At 51.1% G+C, this 21,531-nt stretch overlaps 1 non-coding gene and 2 pseudogenes across 1 annotated transcript; all 3 read right to left on the reverse strand.

The window, feature by feature from the left end:
* Positions 1-3,088: 3,088 nt before the first annotated feature.
* Positions 3,089-11,932, reverse strand: LOC144786460 (28S ribosomal RNA; annotated as a pseudogene).
* Positions 11,933-12,345: 413 nt separating this feature from the next.
* On the reverse strand, positions 12,346-12,499 carry LOC144786289 (5.8S ribosomal RNA). The gene has a single exon (XR_013602113.1). It is a non-coding gene; the product is annotated as a 5.8S ribosomal RNA (ribosomal RNA).
* Positions 12,500-13,406: 907 nt separating this feature from the next.
* Positions 13,407-14,630, reverse strand: LOC144786412 (18S ribosomal RNA; annotated as a pseudogene).
* Positions 14,631-21,531: the final 6,901 nt, after the last annotated feature.

Genomic DNA, 21,531 nt, shown 5'->3' on the forward strand with positions numbered 1-21,531 from the left:
AGGCTCAAAAAGGAGAGAGAGGGAGGAGGGATCAAGAAGGAGAGAGAAGGATGAGGAGGTAGAGGGATTGCTTGTTGTTGAGCTGATCACTTGAAACGTCTTCCCTCTTGTGCCCAAGCTTAGCTAACCCACTGAGGTCCACATGGAAGTCATGGTTAAGACAGCCTCTTGGAAAAAGGAACATCAAATCCATTCAGATTGACTGTTTTGACTAACAAAATAAATAGGCAGGGCTGGAGGTCTCTGACTTGCCATTGAATGTTTGGTTTGAATCCACCCAATGAGGCATCCTGCAAGTTTGGAACATCCAAATGAACGTATTCAACTTTTGGAGAAGTAAGGACTTAACATGTGTTGACTTCCAATGGAATGGGACAAGGTGTGTATGCAGCCTAAAAAAGGTGAGCCTTTGGTGAGCAATATATCCTGGCTTGTCCCACTCATACCCTTTTGTTGTGAAGTTTGAGGCTGTTGCAGGACTTGGGACACTAGGTATCTGATCTCATTGAGCACTCTCCAGGATCAGCACTGAGCCTAGCCGCGCTGAAAAATTTTGACCACCAAAAATGTGACAACATTCATACAGAAAATGTGAGCAGGAAAACCAGGCAAAGTAATCCCAGTGACAACAGCACTTGTGATGGTCACTGATTGACCCTGCATCCATAGGCATACAAGAAGAAGAGAAGTGGGGAATTACATTTTGTAAACTTATAGAATATAATGCCAGAAATTTGACTGACATCTTGGGGAGTCTCTGGATTAGACTAGGTGACCAAAAGCCACTGAAAGTTCTAAATGAATGAATGTGGTGATACTGCATAAATCCACATTGTGCGGATGCCATCCAAACAGGCCACTTATACTGTCTTAGTACAATGAAGAATGGATATGCTGACTTGCACTGGGTCAAAAACTGATGTGGTTTGAAGAATATGGATTGATTGGTATTTACCTATTTCTCAACTATTTTGGTCTGCATTGTAAGAAGGAAAATTAAGGACATGTCATGGCTGCGTCCGATAATAGCCAAACTGCTGCATTTTCAGGATAAGATAATTCTCATGGCCTGAAAGGCAGGGCACTTTAACCTCCAGATCCTTGTCTTCACACACTTACATTGCCCGGCCGTCCAACTTCAGCAAATTTATTTTATGAGTATCAAGAGGAAACTTAGAGAGATGGGTAGCAAGCACGCCTTCCTGTTTAGGACTTTGGTTTAACAGGGTACCTCATTGCAAATACACCTCACAGATTGGAGACTCAATGATCCAGATGTCAACGGTCCAGGGTGAGAACAAACTGCTCTATGGCTCTGTTGGTGACCCACTCACTACCTGAGAACATGCCCAAGAGTGGACATGAGCTGTGCTAGTCGCTGCTACTTCTTTTCTCAATATGTCCCAAGGTCTGGACTCCACCTTGTTCCTTTCATTAGAAGACTTTGACACCTACCCCTTCATGACACCACTTCTGGACCTATTGTCCCTCACAGTGTTAACACCACAGGCTGCTGATGACAACAACAAATGATAATTCCAAATAATTCTGGAGGGGGGTCCAAATAACTTTGCTTCCAAAAAGCCACATTAGAGCAGTAGAGAGCATTAAGCTTTGAAAATGGTGACATGCCAAGATGTTCACTGTCAATTACTCTGTGTATGCCAGGGGAGACTTATTCTGCGTACAGGCAGAAGTACTATTTTACCCACCAGACGGAGCCCAAGCCCCCGGCCCAGTCCCAGCCCCAGGTTCCAAACCCTAGCCAGGCTGGGGATACCTCCCCGGGCCCCAGTGGTCCCCATCCCCAGTGCCCAGACCCTCTGCTGGCTTGAAGGTTAGGGGGCTCCCACACCCAGGGGGGCTCCCGGACAGAGCTCAAGCCCCGGGCCTAGACCAAGCCTCAGTTTTTGAACCCTGGCCAGGCTGGGGAGAGCCTACCTGGGCCCCGTTGGACCCCCATCCCCAGCGCCCATACTCTCTGCAGGCTTGCAGGATAGGGGTCTCTCGCACCCCAGGGCCCACCAGACAGAACTCAAGCCCCGGGACCTGTCCCAACTTCCAAACCCTAGCCATACTGCGGAGAGCCTACCCGGGCCACAGTGGACCCCTGTCCCCAGCGCCCGGAACCTCGGCTGGCATGCAGGACGGGGGACTCCTGCACCCCGGGCCCTCCAGATGGAGCTCAAGCCCCAGGCCCAGGCCCAGTCCCAACTTCCGAACCCTAGCCAGTCCTGGGAGAGCCACCCCGGGCCCTGGAGGACCCCCGTCCCCAGTGCCTGTACTCTCTGCAGGCTTGCAGGATGGGGGGGCTCTCGCACCCCAGCGCCCGCCAGACAGAGCTCAAGCCCCGTGCCCAGTCCCAGCTTCCAAACCCTTACCAGGCCGGGGAGAGCCTCCTAGGCCCCGGTGGACCACAGTCCCCAGCGCCCGGACCCTCGGCTGGAACCAAGGAGGGTTAAGCCCAGGCCCTGTCCTCTCCCCGCCGGCCTACCCGGGGGCCTATTTTCCTTGACTATTAAGCCCCCACATAGTGGGGGCTTACAGAACCTTGGGGAAGGACTAAAGTTGGAACTATCCCGGCCGGCCGATAGGCCAGCCATCTGGTCACCCAGCCCGCTGGGCCATCTGGTCACCCGACCGGCAGGGCCATCTGGTCGCGCAGCCAGGCGACCAGATGGCCCGGGAGAACCCAGCACCCAGATGGCCTGTGACAGCCAGACCCAGTCACCCTTGCAGTCCGATGACAGCAAGGGTGGTCAGGTGCTCTGAGCCGCTGCTCGGGAGGCTCCTTCCCCGGGGCCTCTCACCTCCCTATGTGGCTTGTTTGGGAGCAGGGGGAAGGGGGGCAGCTGGTCCAGGCCATCTGGTCACACTGCTGACCCACAAGGGATGGTGGCACCCATCTCCGCACCCTGGTGGCGCAGGGATGGGAGAGGAAGGCGCCGTGCCGGAGTATATGTGCTGGAGGCAGCCTCCCGGGAGCCCACTTCGCCCTTCCTCGTCCCTCCCTGCCATCCCGATGGGAGAGGGACTCACCCCTGGGTGTGGTGGAGGAGGGCATCCGTGGGTGCCCATGCACGAAAAGACAAAAGCTTGGCTCAGAGGATGACTTTCAGTAGATTGCAGCGAGGTAGCTGTTCTGCTACTTACGAAACAAAGACCCACAATCAGGTCATCTACAAATGATTTAACACGGGGTGCCCCATGAACAAGCGGTGCACTAAAGGCAATGGTGGCGGCCCCCTTCCATCCGCGCTGTGGTCCCCAAGCAAGAGGCTCTACCTGCTGGCCCCCCGAGAGAGGTCGGCTATCCCAGGCCAACTGAGGCTCTACAGCACTTAGGTATCATTACGGTTTAGGGGGGATTCTGACTTAGAGATGTTCAGTCAGTCATAATCCCACAGATGGTAGCTTCGCCCCATTGGCCACTCAGCCAAGCACATACACCAAATGTCTGAACCTGCGGTTCCTCTCGTACTGGGTAGGATTACTATTACAAATAGGGTTGGGTGGCAAATACCGTTCCGCTGTCAGAACTTGCGAAATTTCTGCATTTTCGCGTTCCGCGCGGAATGCGAAAATGTCAAAACGTCCGCGATCCGCGGCGGAACGGAATTGTATTGCAAAACGGTGGCATTTTCTGGGATAAATATGCAGGGCAGGAATCTTTCTGGCACAGTGCTCCTGTCACAAAAATTAAACCTCAACAGGAAGCACTTACAGATATAAATAAAGCAGGTGCCCGAGTTGAAGCTCAAATTCAGTAACTCATTAATCAGCCCCAAAAAATCGTGAGCTTTGTTGAGGCTGGGCAGGTGTGCTTTCTCCCCATATCTACCATCAAAAATTAGCTGTGATGCTTGATGGAGGCCTTTGCATCCTTGACTTTCACAAGCGCAATCCCCGTGCAGTTCCTATGACCAGGAGCTTATTTCTCCTCATCTGCTGCTCTGACCTTTTATAAACACAAGAGGCATGTAAACTCGCATAGAAGCCCGCCTTTTTGGCCCCACCCCACACACTAGCAGTGTGCATCGTCTTCCCGCCCCTTACCCACTAGGATGGACAGCTCACTCAAGGAACCCTATACCCCTTTGGCGTGATGGCAAAGTTACACACGCATGGTCACAGGAGAGACAACTCTTCTGGCCCTTTACGCAGCTGTAGTGTAGGAAAAGCACTATGAACTCGCAAAGAAGCCCTGCCCCCAAAAATCTCTGCAAGCACGCAAAATTCCGCGTATGTGCGGAGATTTTTTGCTGTCTAGTGGAATTTTGCAAAAGACATTTTCGCAAATTCCGCCCACCCCTAATTACAACACATCATCAGTAGGGTAAAACCAACCTGACTCACGACAGTCTAAACCCAGCTCACATTCCCTATTTGTGGGTGAACAATCCAACGCTTGGGGAATTCTGCTTCACAATGATAGGGAGAGCCGACATCGAAGTATCAAAAAGCGACATCGCTGTGAATGTTTGCCCACCACAAGCCAGTTATCCCTGTGATAACTTTTCTGACACCTCCTGCTTGAAACCAAAAAAGTCAGAAGGATCATGAGGCCCCGCTTTCATGGTCTGTATTCATACTGAAAGTCGAGATCAACCAAGCTTTTGCCCTTCAGCTCCGCGGGAGATTTCTGTCCTCCCTGAGCTCGCCTTAGGACACCTGCATTATCGTTTGATAGGTGTACCGCCCCAGTCAAACTCCCTATCTGCCACTGTCCCCAGAGGGGGTTGCTCCCGGCGGGCGCCAGGTGCTTGAAGCCAGAAGCAAGAGCCCCACTGGGCTTGACACCCCGCCTCACCGGGTAAGTGAAAAAATGATAAAGGTAGTGGTATTTCACCGGTGGCCCGAGGGCCTCCCACTTATCCTATAGCTCTCATGTCTCTTCACTGTGCCAGACTAGAGTCAAGTTCAACTGGGACTTATTTCCCTACTGGTTCTGTCAAGCCCGTTCCCTTGGTCGTGGTTCCGCTAGATAGTGGGTGGGGACAGTAGGAATCTCGTTCATCCATTCATTCGCATCACTAATTAGATGACAAGGCATTTGGCTATCTGTACCACCTCGCGGTGGCTCATTCTGGGTTATTATGCTGCCCATCAGCGTCAATTCGGTTTTGCTTCCAACAATACAACATTCTTTCGCTCATGAGTACAGCCACACTGAACGCTGTCCTCACTGGAACTGGGATCACGTATAGGCCAGAGATAGTACACCCTGCAGTATTATTCCAACAATTTTAAAATTGTCTACGAACAGTCCTGAGAAATTAAAATACGATTAGCAGGACATCAATAATCAATGTGTGATAATTATGTGTATGCGATTATTTGAGACCTATTCATCATTCAAGACATTTCAATAAGTATGATGTACACAACTATATCTAAATTGTTATAAGCACACATTTATAAAAAAAAATACACATCTACAAATTGCACATCTAACTAGAAAAAGCACATTAAAAAAAATTCACATCTATAAAAATCACATCTATACTAAATCTTGTGTCAACTATAAACCTATATGTTAAAAAATTAGGCTTTATAAGGGTGACATGTGTGCTGCAAGAAAGGGTACATCTCAGTATAAGCTTGTTACTCAATTGTCCATGAATACAGTGTCCTTTAAAGTAGTCAGGCAAACATTTTTCTTGAATGGGAATGACATTTGCAGAACTAAATCAGCCAGAACAACATCATTACATTGAGGCCAAATACCACGACATCCAACAATAAAGCCATGACATTTTACAGTGTTGCATTTTGTGAGATCTTTGATTTGTTGTGACATATCCTGATAGTATTTCACTTTACTCTCAAACGCTAATTCAAGGGAATTCTGAGAATTTTCATAACAAATTGAAACCTCAATCACTACAGCTGTACCATTTTTGGTAAACTCTACATCTGGTTTTTGTAGTTCTCCTTGATTATTCTTAACATGAGGTTCCCTATATGCCACCCAACCACTCCTTTTTACTCTAACAACGAGCAATTCCTCAATTTTGTTATATCTTTTTATCCTAATGTCCTTAGTTTTAGGACATGCGCCTGAAATATGAGAAATATGAGAAATTGTTTCGCAAACATCATTACAATACCTACATGTAGTAAATGCACGATTTCTTCCCCTAGTGATGGTTTCTCTAGTATATAAAACATTTGCTCTTAACATCAGCGCAGCTATGTACTGGTTTTCTTTTATTTTGTTATGCTTGCTGATCCAGAAGTTTGAGGTTGGATTACTTGCTAAGTATTTTATACCATCACCTTGGACAAGAATATTTGCCCATTTCTCAAACTCTTCTTTTCTCCAATCATATGTTGCTAACAAATTCAAATCATAGCTCAGAAACCTACTGTCTAAAATGTTGAGTTTGTGTGTTTTGATGATGTTATCAATTTTTTCATTCACATCTTCTCCTGCATACATGAATGAATGAGCTATGTACAGGTCTGGAGCTGCCATGATATGCAATAAACTATTGACTTTAATGAGACCAAATTGTGTACATAGTTTTGGTATACTGAGGCCCCCAAATGATCTTTTCGAATATAGGAGACCATCGCATGTGTATGCTGGAAGGTGTAGAAAGTGTTTGACATACTTTTTTATTCTTTGATACAGAACATTAAAAGTTTTTGCTTCTGTTCCCGTCATTTCCAATTTGAATGATAGTTTAGGTACCAAGTACTGACACAAAATTTCTATTTTCTGCGTGGGCTTAAGTGGTAGATTATCAAGTTTTTGAGCCCAATTGACAATACCTCATTAATTTTGTTGTTGCTTGTATGACCAGTGTGTGGATCAAAGTTCAATCCGAGGTGTCGCTCACTTTCTCCTGAATGAATGTTTTCAATATTTTCTTTTTCAAACTGCGATGGTTTACAGTTGTTAATCAGGATTTTATCGTTATGGTGACTGATATATAATCCATGTGTCTTTTTCACATTAAGTTTTAATCCTGTAGTTTTACTGAACTTTTCAATGTTTTTCAGATTTGTACTCATTCCTTCCCAAGTACTGCTGAGTACTGTGATGTCATCGGCAAAGGCAAGAGCGGTGATTTGCTCAATAAGACCATCCAATCCAAATGTGAAGCCCTTGCAGTTTTTCTGAAGATCACAGATCAGAGGATCCATTGCAATGTTAAATAGTAGTGTGGAAATAGAGTCACCTTGTTTAACCCCAGATTTCATTGTTATTTCAGGAGTTGCTTAGTTGTTCTTTCCCTTGAAAGATGTTGAGTCAGTGTACAAGTCTTTTATTATGTCTCTGATGTATGATGGAACTCTTTGCCTTGCGAGACTCTGTATAATGTGACCATGGCTCACAGAGTCGAAGGCTTTCGATATATCTATGAATACTACTGCTAGTGAGTGATTGTTTTCTCGTGCCCCTTTTATGATATTTTGCACGAGAGTCAGATTCTCGAGACAACTTCTCACCTTCATGAAGCCATTTTGTCTCGTATTCAATTCAACAAAAAATGAGAGTCTTTTAGTTAGTATTTTTGTAAATAACTTCATGAAAGCAGTATCGATGGTAATTGGACGCCAGTTATTGATTCTTTTAAGTTCACTAATCGGTACATTCTTGGGTATCAAAATTGATCGGTTCTTTTTGATAATTTCTGGTACTCTTCTCATCAACAACCAAGACTATAAAATTCTGGGCAGCAGTCTTGGTTGCCTGCTGTGCACTTTATACAAGTCATTCAGACCAATCTTATCTGGCCCCACTGCTTTCTTTAAATTGGAGTTCTCAAAGGCATAAGTTATTTTGAGCAGTGTTATTTCTTTACATAAATTTCTAATTTCGTAATCCTCTGGTATCAGATCAATCTGCATGAATTCTGGATTTTTCTTGTGTTCTTTCTCAATTATGTTTTTGTAGAATTGAAAAAATTCATCAGCACCGATTTGGCAAGTGGCATCTTCTGCCCCATCAGTGATAATACTGGCAATTTTCTTTTTGTCTTTTTTAAACAGAGCCTGGTATTCTTTATAGCGGCCTTTTGCTTTGGCATAATTTTTATTGTGCGTCCGATTAAGCCTGACGTTTTTCTTGTCTTTCTTTGTTATCTTGTTCCCTACTGAGGCATTCTGGTGTTCATCTTGAGCAGAGTTCATAGGCTCATTATTGAGTTCACTTTCTGGTTCATTTGTTGGTACACTTGCTGGTGTAGGACTTATATCAGTGGTGTTTTCTGCAATATAAGTCACTACCTCATCCATCAGATCCATAGCAGCATCGTGTTGCTCTACATTTTGGGTGTACTTCTCGATTTCTGTGATTCTATCTTCCAGCTCATCAAAGTTCTTGATTTTTAGCGCACATTTGGGATTGATAAAGTCTCTGCGCTTTTCTGTTGTTACTTCCACTTTAACCTCTGGTTCATCGCAAGAGTCATTTTCAGAAACATTTGATGCTTGCAGTACATCTTTTGCGGATTGTTTGCTTTTATCTCTTCTTTTTTCTAACCAAAAAATTCTGTTTTTGTCAAAATGTGGAACCATTAGCGCATTAATATTCCTCTTATTTTCATATACTTTTTCCAATTCTGCTAGTAGCAGTATTTCTTCCTGTCACCATAATTTTGACGGTTTGCTGCTTGCTAGAGCTGGTAGTCTAGCCTCATTTTGCGCTCTTGGATGCGCATGCCAAGCATGTTGACAAACACCAATTTTTGTTCCAAATCTGATGCCACAGAAGCTGCACAGGAATTTGGCATAATGGCATGCAATATTGTGGTATTCGGCTTCTTTGTCACATTTTGAGCAGTACGTTTTAAGATAGAAGCCTTTGTGCTTATTGGAGACATGTTTTCTCAGTTCTTCAAAAGTTCCCAAAATGTCTCCACACAAGTCACATTTATATTTTTCGTTTGGGTATTTCCAATAAGTGACTTTCTTTGTGTAGTCACTTTTCTTTGTTATTACATCTTTGCTGACCTCGTACACATCAGGAAGATTCTCAAAGTTTGTTGTACCAATGTCATTCTTGGCTGAGGAGGCCACAAACTCGATGGATTTACTGAGGTCTACTGTTGTGCCTTCTTCTGCTATGGAGGGTGAACTAAGGCCGAGATCTGAATCGTTGTTGCTAGTTGCATTGTTTGAAGCGGGTGCTGGCTTGTCAAATTCGGTGAGGAGGTTAATGATTTCTGGGAAAGACAGCACCTCCTTACGCCATCTTAACGGGGTTTTTATTCACCAGGAACTACCCCATCTGGAATTGGGTTTGTTTGCTTCATCATTTCTCACTATCAGGCTTGCTGTCATGATAGAACCTTGTTAGGCCTGTCTCTCTATGCTTCTCTATGCAGAGTCTAGCACTACAGAGGCAGTTACGGTATTTACTCGCGCTTCATTGAATTTCTTCACTTTGACATTCAGAGCACTGGGCAGAAATCACATCGCGTTAACACCCGCCTCGGGCCTTTGCAATGCTTTTTTTTTGTTAAACAGTCAGATTCCCCTGGTCCGCACCAGTTCTAAGTCAGCTGCTAGGTGCCAGCCAAGGCAGAATGCTGGCCCGCGCCCCGGGGAGGGGGCACCGGCCGAGGCCACCACAGGAAGGGCCTGGCTTGCGTCCAAAGCCGCCGCCACCCCGGAGGGCAGCGCCTCGTCCTGCGGTGGCACGGACGCAGCCCCGCTTCACGCCCCAGCCCAACAAACCAGCCCTTAGAACCAATCCTTATACCAAAGTTACTGATCTGACTTGCCGACTTCCCTTACCTACATTGTTCCAACATGCCAGAGGCTGTTCACCTTGGAGACCTGCTGAGGAAATGAGTATGACCTGGCACGAGATTTCCACCATCTCTCCCGGATTTTCAAGGACCGGCGAGAGCTCACCGGACGCTGCTGGAAGCGCAACGCTTTCCAAGGCTAGGGGCCCAATATCAGGGCAAACCCAGGGGGCACCCTGCCCTTCACAAAGAAAAGAGAACTCTCCCAGGGGCTCATGCCGGCTTCTCTGGGATCGTTTGCACAACCGCACTGGATGCCGCGAGGGCGCCCGTCTCCGCACACTCTGGGTTCGGGGATATAAACCCGACTCCCTTTGGATCGGCCGAGGGCAATGGAGGCCATTGCCTGCCCCTTCCTAACGGTGCTCGCCCATCTCTTAGGACCTACTGACCCATGTTCAACTGGTGTTCACATGGAACTCTTCTCCACTTCGGCCTTCAAAGTTCTAGTTTGAATATTTGCTATTACCACCAAGATCTGCTCCTGCGGCTGTCCACCCGGGCCCTCGCACCAGGCTTCTGTGCACACCGCAGTGGCCCTCCTAATCATTGTGGCTTTGCCCCCGTGGCTCTCAGTGCCGGCGACGGCCAGGTATGGTCCCAACGCTCCAGCGCCATCCATTTTCAGACTAATTGATTCGGCAGGTGAGTTGTTACACACTCCTTAGCGGATTCCGACTTCCATGGCCACCGTCCTGCTGTCTATATCAACCAATACCTTTTCTAGGGTCCGATGAGTGTCTGCACCGGGCACTTGTTTTATCCCACAGAGCCATTTCTGCTTACCAAAAGTGGCCCACTAGGCACTCGCATTCCATACCCGGCTTCATGCCAGCGAGCCAGGCTTCTTACCCATTTAAAGTTTGAGAATAGGTTGAGATAATTTCGGCCCCAAGACCTCTAATCATCCGCTTTACCAGATAAAACTGGGGGCTCCAAATGCCAGCTATCCTGAGGAAAACTTCAGAGGGAACCAGCTACTAGATATTTTGATTAGTCTTTCACCCCTATCCCCAGGTTGGACAACTGATTTGCACGTCAGGACCGCTACGGACCTCCACCAGAGTTTCATCTGGCCAGGCATAGCTCACCATCTTTCGGGTCCTATTACGCACGCTCATGCTCCACTTCTCCGATGAAGCAGGCGAGACGGGCAGGTGGTGCTGGAAGAGTGGTGGGATCCTACCTCAGTCGGCATGTGCCGGCCTTCACCTTCATTGCGCCACAGGGTTTCGCCCGGCCCTCCAATTTGCACATGTGTTAGACTCCTTGGTCCGTCTTTCATGACGGGTCGGTGGGTAACCGACATCGCTGCAGACCCCTTCCAAGCCCAGCGGCACGATGCGGTTGGGGTACACTGAGCACAATCTGTCCCAGTCAACAGTCGCGCCAGGAGCATGGGGCCCCGTCCCTCCATTCCCTGCCCCAGTGCACCCCGAGGGGTGGCCGGGAGCGGGTGCGCGGAGAGGGCGTGGAGGCGGGTGAATCTCCCTTAGCCCCGGGGACACAGCGAAGCTGCTTCCCAGGGGGGCTGTACACCCACCGCCGAAGCGGAGGGCCACCTGCCACTCCAAAGCCTTCACAGCTGACCTGGAGCCGGTAGCAGTGCACCGCCGCGTAGGAAATCAGCCCTGCGAGGGCCAGGTAGGGCCCGGGAACCGGTCCCACGGAGGGTATCTGGAACTCCCCGGCCACCAACCTTCCTGCTGTGTTGAATCCTCCAAACGGACTGCACAGACCCCACCTCTCAACAGTTTCACACCCTCTAAAACTCTCTCTTCAAAGTTCTTTTCAACTTTCCCTTAGGGTACTTGTTGGCTATCGATCTTGCTCCCGTATTTAGCCTGGGATGGAGTTTACCACCCGCTTTGGGCTGCATTCCCAAGTAACCGAACTCCGAGAAGACCCGATCCCAGTGCGCCGGGGCCACTACCGGCCTAAGACCGTCCACGGGGTGAGCCTCGTTCAGAAGGAATTGGGCCCCCTGAGCGATGCCGGGTAGTCAGTCTTCTGTGCGCCTCAATGCCCGCACCCACCGCCAGGCGGGGATTTGGTGTTGGGCTCTTCCCTCTTCACTCACAGTTACTGGGGGAATCCTGGTTAGTTTCTTTTCCTCCGCTTAGTAATATGCTTAAAATCAGCAGGTCGCCACGTCTGATCTGAGGTCCTAGTCGGAAAATGCCAAAGCGTTGGGGGAACCGGCGGACGCCAGCCACACCTGCCCTCACAAGAGGGCCGGCGTCCCAGCAGCCTGCCCTCTTTTCCCCAGATCAGCAGGGAAGCCAGCCACTGAAGTGGGCGCCTGAGGAACGCGCACTCGGGCACCCGGTGGGACACCACAGACAGCCACGTGCAGCACGCAGCCAGGTGCCCTGGGATGGGCCCGGGACGGACCGGTCACCAGCCCCTTCCCCTCCGTGGCAGAGGAGAGGCTAGGCCTGCCTGCGGTGTACCTCCGTGACAGGATTGGGTGAGGGACCCTGCCGTGCACAATTGGAGGGGTCTGACCGTGTGGGGGGATGAAGGCCTGCGATGGCCCAAGCCACGTCCCAGGGAAGCCCCAGGGTGATTGACGATCAAGCGACCCTCAGACAGGCGTAGTCCCAGAAGGAACCCGGAGTCTCAAGGTGCTTTCGAAGTGTTGATGATCAATGTGTCCTGCAATTCACACTAATTCTCGCAGCTAGCTGCATTCTTCATCGATGCACGAGCCAGATGATCCACCGCCAAGAGTCACACGCTACTTTGAAAACATTTGCCACCTGTAGGCACAGGAGAGGAGGGAGGAAGGCGGCATCGTCCATCCACCGCCCACACGGAGAGATGGCCCAGTGCCCCATTCAAGGCTTCCCCTCTGGGAGTCAGACTGCACCATGGGGAGAAAAAAGCATTACCAGGCACTCGGCCTAGGAGTCTCCCCATCCACCTGTGGGCGAGGGGGGCTCCCAGAGTGACGGGAGCAGGCAGCCCTAGTGCTACCTATCCCCACCAGAGTCTTCAAACCCCTCAGCCCTGTCGCACGGGATCGGGTCAAACCGGGTACCTGGCAACGAGGGAGGGTCACCCCACCTATATCTCAGCCATCTGTCACTGCCCTGAGTCGTGCCGGTGGCCCACCCCACCCTTGCCTGGGTCAGAGGGGTTGGAAGGGAAGAGCCAGGCAGCTTCCCACATGCCTCCCACCGAGAGGAGCTGGGGTCCCCTCATAGGCCCTCGGTTCCTTCTCTTCCAGGCCAATCTGCCGCACGAGAAGGGCTGCTCCTCGGTCACCCAAAGCCCAGTCAGGTCCTGACTCGGGCATGGGGGGCCTGGGGTGGCAAGGCCTTTCAGGGGGGGGTGGTACCAACACGGGGAGGCACTGCCATTCGGTTTTCCCCTACCGCGGGGGTCATGCCGTGTGAGCGTGGGTTCCGTCTCGGGAGGATCTACCGCTGTGCCCCTCCCAGAGAGGGACGGGGGCCACCCCTGTCCCCGGTCCCTCACGCATCGGTCGGGTCCTCCCAGGTGGAAGAGGCCCACCGAATGCCCGGTCCTCACCCAAGCACCCCATGCAGCCACGGACCGCCCCGCCAGCTGGGAGACATGAGTTGTGCAGAAGAGGGCTTAGGGATGGCACCGTCAGTCGCTCGGCCACTCTGCCGTTAATGATCCTTCCGCAGGTTCAGCTACGGAAACCTTGTTACGATTTTTACTTCCTCTAGTCAAAATTGATTGTCTTCTCAGCGCTTCTGCAGGGAAGTTGCCGACCCCGACCCCGACGGGGACGATCTGAGGACCTCACTAAACCATCCAATCTGTAGTAGCGAAAGGCGGTGTGTACAAAGGGCAGGGACTTAATCAATGCCAGCTTATGACCCACACTTACTGGGAATTCCTTGTTCATGGGAAATGATTGCAATCTCCAATCCCTATTACAAACGGGGTTCAGCAGGTTACCAGCACCTGTCATCAAAGGGTAGACACACGCTGATCCGTTCAGTGTAGTGTGCATGCAGCCCCGGACATCTAAGGGCATCACAGACCTGTTATTGCTCAATCTCATGTGGCTGAACGCCACTTGTCCCTCTAAGAAATTGGACTCCGACTGCTGGGGGTCACGTAACTAGTTAGCACGTAGGGGTCTGGTTTGTCATTTAACCAGACAAATCGCTCCACCAACTAAGAACGGCCATGCACCATCACCCACAGAATCGAGATGAAACTATCAATCTGTCAATTCTTTCCGTATCCGGGTGAGGTTTCCCATGTTGAGTCAAATTAAGCTGCAGGCTTCACTCCTGGTGGTGCCCTTCCGTCAATTCTTTTAAGTTTCAGCTCTGCAACCATACTCCCCCCCCGGAACCCAAAGACTTTGGTTTCCGGGAAGCTGCTCGGCGGGTCATGGGAATAGCACCTCTGAATTGCTAGTCGGCATCGTTTATGGTCAGAACTACGACAGTATCTGATCATCTTCGAACCTCTGACTTTCGTTCTTGATTAAGGAAAACATTCTTGGCAAATGCTTTTGCTTTGGTTCGTCTTGCACCGGTCCAAGTATTTCACCTCTTGCAGCACAATACGAATGCCCCCGGCCTTCCCTCCTAATCATGGCCCCAGTTCCAAAAACCAACAAAATAGAACCGGAGTCCTAGTCCATTATTCCTAGCTGAAGTATTCAGGCGACCAAACTACTTTGAACACTCTAATTCTTTCAAAGTAAATGCTTCGGACCCCCAGGGCAATAAGTCAAGAGCATCAAGGGAGCGCCGAGTGACAGGGGCTGGGACAGGTGGTAGCTCGACTCACAGCGGACCGCCAACTTGATCCCAAGATCCAACTACAAGCTTTTTATCTGCAGCAACTGCTGCTGGCAGAATCAACCAGGTAGCCGCACCTGCTGATGGGACGGGTTCGGGAGCCACATGCCCGTGTCCCCGACTGGCAACCTTCGCACACCCCTCCATGTCAGGAGCCTGCTAGGGGAGGGCTTGCTGAAGGTGCGGTCATACGAGCACCAGTAGGCCCAGCCATCTCCCCCTGAAGTGAGAGGTAGGTCGAGGTGCAGACTGAGCGGGACGCAGGGGTGCCGAAGCCTGGCAGCGGCACCCCTCAGAAACATGCACTGGGCTTCCGGACCACCGGGCTGAGCATCCGAGGGCCTGGTGCCACCCTACCCCTTTCGCTCGGGTCAGACCACTGGGGGGACACAAGCTTACGGGGGCTGCTAGGCCGGCGCTCTGCTGGGTAGGGTGAAGGGCCTCCCCCACCAGGCGGCAGGTCCTCGTGTCGGATGGTCCATGTGGGGAGGAAGCTCTTTGCTTGAAACAACAGCCGAGGCTGGCCAAGCAGTTCATCCTTAAACGGACCGAGAGTGCCCAATTGATCGGAGTATGGCCGGGGCCTCCCCTGGCAGGCCACCCTGCACGAGGGGATGCCAGCTTTGTGTCCCTGCCTGTTCCCGGGGCAAGGGGCTCAGGGGCTGAGAGGCAGACGCGGACCCGGGCCTCTGGGTACACGGCGGATGGGCCCGGGTCCTGCCTTCCCCTGTCTCAGAATCTCAATACCTCACAGAGGTCTGACTGATCCTCTCCCTAGTAATCTGGAAGAAAATGACCCCCTTTTTTGTAATCCATGACCTCCTGGAGCCCTCGCTGGGATCGGGGAGGCAAATGAGCCCTCATCGGGACTTCCAGAGAAGCCCGGCAATCTGGTCACCCCATTGGAAAGCATTTCGAGCGACCAGATGGCCGAGGGGAAAGGCGTGACCAGATGGCTGGGCTCGAAGGGCGGCCATCTGGTCGCTCTCTGCCCTAACGAAAGGGTGAGCAGGCACCGAGGCATGGGGGTTGGAGACGCAGGGCCCCAGCTGGGCCTCTGCCATGGGGCTGCGAGGGGGGAGCCAAAAGGCCCTCTGACGCGGGGCCCCCGGACACCTTGACAAACAGGTAAAGCGGGGGAGGTCTGCACGGGACCCACAAACCCCTGTCCTGGGTTCTTGGCATAGTGGCAGGCCGGGGGACATGGCCCAGGGCTGGTACACTCGACCTGGGGCCCGGCGGGCCCCTGGACCCAGCCAGGGCTCCTGGGCTCAGAGGCGCATGGAAAACCTCCCCGGGCCCGTGGGACCCCATCCTGGGCAACCTGCCATGCGGCAGGCCTGAGGACAGAGCCCAGGGTGGGGAGACTGCCCTGGCGACCGCAGGCCAAGGTACGGGGCCAGGGCTGGAGCACCCACCCCAGGACCCGGCAGGGCCCCTGGACCCAGCCGGGGCACCCAGGCCCAGAAGCGCAAGGGGAAACCTCCCCAGGCCTTTGGGGCCCTGTCCCGGGCATCCTGCCATGCAGAAGGCCCAACGACGTAGCCCGGGATGGGGAGCCCACCCTCCCCACAGCTCATAGGGGCCCCGGACAGAGTTCCTGAACCCAGCTTAGCGAGGGGGCTCCCCAGGCATGACGGAACCCCATCATGGGCCTTTAGCATAGTGGCAGGCCGGGGGACAAGGCCCAGGGCTGGAGCACCCGATCCGGGGCCCGGCAGGGCCCCTGGACCAAGCCGGGGCTGCCGGGCTCAATGGCCTAGAGGTGCAGAGGAAGCCTCCCCGGGCCAGCGGTACCCCGTCCCAGGTATCCTGCCACACGGCAGGCCTGAGGACGGAGCCTGGGGTGGGGAGGCCACCTTCCCCACGTCCCTCAGGAGACCCGGACGAAGCTCCTGAACCCAGCCAAGTGAGTGGGGGCTCCCGGGGCACCACAGAACCCTGTCTTTGACCTTTGGGATAGTGACAGGCCGGGGGACGGGGCCTAGGGCTGGAACTCCCGACCCGCGGCCTGGCGGGCCAATGGACCCGGCCGGGGCTCCCTGGTCCAGAGGCAAAGGAGAAGCCTCCCCGGGCCCATGGGATCCTGTCCCGGGCACCCTGCCACATGGCAGCTGGCTGAGGACCCCTAGGCTAATAGGGGTATGGAGTACCCTGTACCTAGTAATCCGAAGGAAGGGTACCCCCCTTTCTGGTAACCTGTGCGCACTGTGAGAATTAGGGGACCCTAGGCACAGATACGCCCAACCTCCTGGAGTCCTGGCTGGGATCGAGGTGGTAAATTAGCCCTCATCTGGAATTCCAGGGCAGCCCAGCCAACTGGTCACCCTGTTGGATAGCATTGTGCGCAACCGGATGGCTGGGCCTGAAGGACTCCCATCTCCCAGCCCCGAGGTTTCATGGGAGGGCCCCCGCCTGCCCTTTGGAGGGCTTGGGGGCTCTGCTTTCCGGGGGCTAGGAGACCCCGGCTGGGCCTCAGGCACAGGGAGGCCCGCAGATGATCTCGGGCCTGGATGCCCAAGGGAGGACCAGCCGGGGCCGATGGTGCCCATCCCAGGCAATTTGCCAAGCTGTGGGCCAGAAGATGGAGCCCCGGATGGTGGGGACGTGTGGTCCGGGCATAGCCCATCTAGTACTCGGCTGAGAACCGCCAGCCCGAGAGGGGTTTCAGCATAGCCTGCCCCTAGTAATCCGGAGGTAAGCTACCCCTCTTTCGGGTAACCTGTGCGCACCGAGTGATGGAGGGGACCTGGGGCATAGGGGCGTCCGACCTACTTGAGCCCTAGCTGGGATCAGGGAGGCGGACAAACCCTCATCGAGACTTCCAGGCCAGCCCGGCTATCTGGTCACCCCATTGTAAAGCATTGCGCTTGACCAGATGGCCGAAGGGAAAAGGTGCAATCAGATAGCCGGTACCGAAGGATGCCCATCTGCCCGCCCGAGCCTTCGTGGTGGGGTCTCGCCTGCCCTTGCCGTGCTCGGGGGCTCCACGTCCCGGGCACTCGTAGACCCCAGCTGAGCCTCAGGCACGGGGAGCCCGCAGGAGATCCGTGGCCCAGAGGCCCAAGGGAGGACTGCCCAGGACCGATGTAGCCTATCCCAGGCACTTTGCTATGCGGGGGCCGAAGGAAGGAGCCCCAGATGGTGGGGAGGTGTGGTCGGGGCATAGCCCATCTGGTCCCCGACTGAGAACCGCCAACCCGAGAGGGGTTCCGGCATAGCTTGCCCCTAGTAATCCGGGGGAAAGCTACCCTTCTTTCTGGTAACCCGTGCGCACCTAGTGATGGAGGGGACCTAGGGCGCAGAGGCACCCGACCTCCTAGAGCCCTGGCTGGGGTCGGGGAGGTGGACAAGCCCTCACAGGACTTCCAGATCGGCCCGGCCATCTGGTCATCAAATTGGAAAGCATTGCACGCAACCAGATGGCCGAGGGGAAAGGTGAGACCAGATGGTTGGGCCCGAAGGACACCAATCTGCCAGCCCCGAGCCTTCTCCAGAGGGCTCCTGCCTGCCCATCCACAGCTCGGGGGCTCTACATCCCAGGGGTTCAGGGACCCCAGCTGGGCCTCAGGCCCGTGGCTGAGAATGGGGGTCCCCGGCGGATCTACGACCCGGGCCCATGGCAGAGCTTAACCCATCCCTGGGCCCGCCAAGTGGTTCCGGGCCAGCCTGCAAGGGGGAGGACTCCACGGGCCTGCATCAGACCCCCAAGGGCCCCGGGCCTATGCTCCTGAACCCATCCAACCTGGGGAAGGCCCGACCGGGCCCAGGTCATGGGACAGGGCCTGGGGTGGAAGCACCCAGCCAGAGCTCTCAGGCCCGGACGCCCGGGGGAGGACTGCCCAGGACCGATGGAGCCCCAGGGCAGCCTGGCCATCTGGTCACCACATTGGAAACCATTGTACGTGACCAGATTGGTTAGGGGAAAGGCACAACCAGATGGACGGGCCCGAAGGATGCCAATCTGCCTGTACCGAGCCCTCACAGGAGGGCTCCCGCTTGCCCTTTTGAGTGCTTGGGGGATCTGAACCAGAGGCCCTTGTCCTGGGCAGACTGACCCTTGGCAGGCCACAGGATGGAGCTCACACACCCCAGGCCCTGCCCCAGACCCGGTCCCTGCTTCTCAACCCAGCCAGTCTGGGGAGATCTGGGAGCCTGCCCGGGCACGAGAGACCCCCATCCCAACACACGGACCTTCGGCTGGCCGTATGACGTGGGCTCCGGTTTCACATATTTTTTCCATAACTCTGTGGAACTCTGCGTAGTGGCACTACGCCAACTCTGCCAATCCCTAGTCCACACCTGAAATATAACTAAAACAAATAAGTATAAAACAATTGACATAGTCTTCAATTAAATAATTAATGAACAACTATCTAATTACTATTTAAATACATTACTACTTAATAAACTTCCCACCTTATACCCCTAAAGACCTAGCAGCTCACACCTAAAATATATATTTATTACACTATAAACATAATGATTAATCAATTAAATTATTGATAAAAATATTAACTAATTATATTTCATTATTACTTAATTAACTTCCCACCCCATTTCCCTACAAACCCAACAACCTGCTATGGCAATGTAAATTACTATTAGAAATTACATTAAAAAATCTAAATCACTTGAAATTACAAACTATATTTTAAAAAGTAACAACAATTACACAAACAATAATAAAACCTAAAATTAACATACACACTAAAAGCACATTAAAATAATGAGAAAAAAAGATGTTTTTAACAACTATATCATTGAAAACAATATTAAAAACAACTATATTTTTAACTACAATATTGCTTACCTAAAAAAATGATATTCTTGTACCCAATATTTCTGCATCATACTATCTTTGTATCACAATATTTGGTTCTATATTTCTGTGTCCCAATTTCAAAAACTCAATATTTTGTCTAAATGCTTACAGTCTCATTACTCCAGCGGGGGTGAGCCCCCAAGGACTCGGCTTCATATCAGCTGACCACAATCTTAAACTTTGATTATATTATAATTGCGAAAATGTTGGAGGGCTAAATACTCTGGGTGGGTTTTATGACAGGCACATGCATGGCTGAACCACGCGTGCCTCTACAATGCAGTCCCAACAACAAATGAGTCTTAACCATGTATTCCTTTATCACGCATGCCTTTCCACGCATGACCCCCACTACAGTTAAATGGGTAACGTGGCAAGGTTATCCCCTCTGCTCTTTGTGCTTGCGATTGGATCACTGAGACTTAGATTGAGACGAGGAGGCAGAAAATGAGGTAGCACTCTTGTAAGTAGAACACTGTGTCTCTGTACTTTGATGATATTTTGATATATATTAGCTAGTTTGCAGGTGACCATACTGGTATTACTCAGATATGTAGGTGTTTAGGTGTTTTTCCTTAAATCAACTCAAATGCAATGCTGGGAAGAGCAAACTCATCTTCTTTGGTCAGGTAGCTGAGGTATCTTGGCAGTCTTTCTGGGCATCTGATGCCCACCACCCACCCCAGCGTACTCAAAATTCATTGGTAAAAAACTCGGGCATTAAATTTGATGAACAACTGTTGTTTCGCTGCAAAGTTAATTCAGTAGTGGGCTCCTATTTTGCCTTAGATATGTTGTGAATGATTCTGTATCTTTTGTCTGTTACGGCTAGACAACTAGTGATCCAAGCCCTGATCACAGCTCGTTTGCACTATCAGAATGGACTCTACATGGGCTTACCCAACTGCATGATTGACAGACTGCAGAGGGTCCAAAACGCAGCTGCTCAAACAATTTTCAGGCTATGCCGTAATTCCCACGTAACCCGACTTCTTCATGATCTCCTCTGGCTCCCGGTCAAGAAAAGGATCAGTTTTAAGATTCTGCTTCTTACCCAGAAAGCCTTATACAGAACTAGCACAGACTATTTACGAGCTACAATTAAGTTCTGTGACCCCCGGAGAAACCTGTGCTCTGCCAACCTCTGTCTTGCTAACGCTCAGCATGTTAAGAAGGCAAGGTCTGGGGGCATATCTTTCTCTCCCCTAGGCCGCTCTCTGTGGAATAAACTTCAGCTGAAAATCAGATGCATCAAGTCTACCCCTCTGTTTCGGAAAAAGCTCAAGACTTGGCTCTTTTCAAGTTCTTAAGTCCTTTCCTTCATATTTCCTCAGTTGGCTCATTAACTCCATGACACTCCTAGGAGTAATAGCTGCACTCTAGAGATTCTTTACATAACATTTGAGGACTTTGATTTAGCCTCCGGGCTAGAGGTAAACTGGTCAACATTGTGCATACTCTCATTTCATCCTGCTTCTGGACTAGACCTGAAGGGGCCTGCATCAAATGGGATGGGGTTTGTTTCTATTTCCTACCAACAACACAAATATCCACAGGTCTAGAACAAGATAAGACAAATGGAGCTGCCAAATGGATCACTCTGATTCCTATACCTCAAAGAAAGGAAAGAGAAAAAAGAAAAATTCTTTTAAATAACTGGATTCCCATCAGTCACCAAATAGTGACATATTTCATCATCTGGGTCTCCTCCTCAAAATCAGACCCATTGTTAAGTTACACATATGTGGTTTTTCTTTCTTCTTTCTCACTTTTTATAGAGCGGTGTCTCCTATGTCCTGAGCCGTGGCCAGGTGAAGCGAGGTCTTATCCTCTCAAAAGACGGGTAAGCTAAAATGATACATGCTAAAGCTGTATATAGGATGGGCACAATAGAATTGATTGGCCCTAGGGATAAAAATCACATTTGGAGCAGTTTTTAATTGGATCTTTCTGGTATAAAATGAATATATTTTCATATAATATTTTTCTATGTTACAGAAATCATCATTTTCAAGAGGAATTGTTATCCTTAACCACAAGTAAAGAGGTTGTATCGGTTAGATCTCTTTACACATGCGAATTTTGTTTATGTACAAATTTTCTTTTTTCATACACACATTATATTCACTTGCAGAGGCAATATCAA

The sequence above is a fragment of the Lissotriton helveticus genome, chromosome 10 (assembly GCF_964261635.1).
Source record: "Lissotriton helveticus chromosome 10, aLisHel1.1, whole genome shotgun sequence".
In the NCBI taxonomy this organism is placed as follows: domain Eukaryota; kingdom Metazoa; phylum Chordata; class Amphibia; order Caudata; family Salamandridae; genus Lissotriton; species Lissotriton helveticus.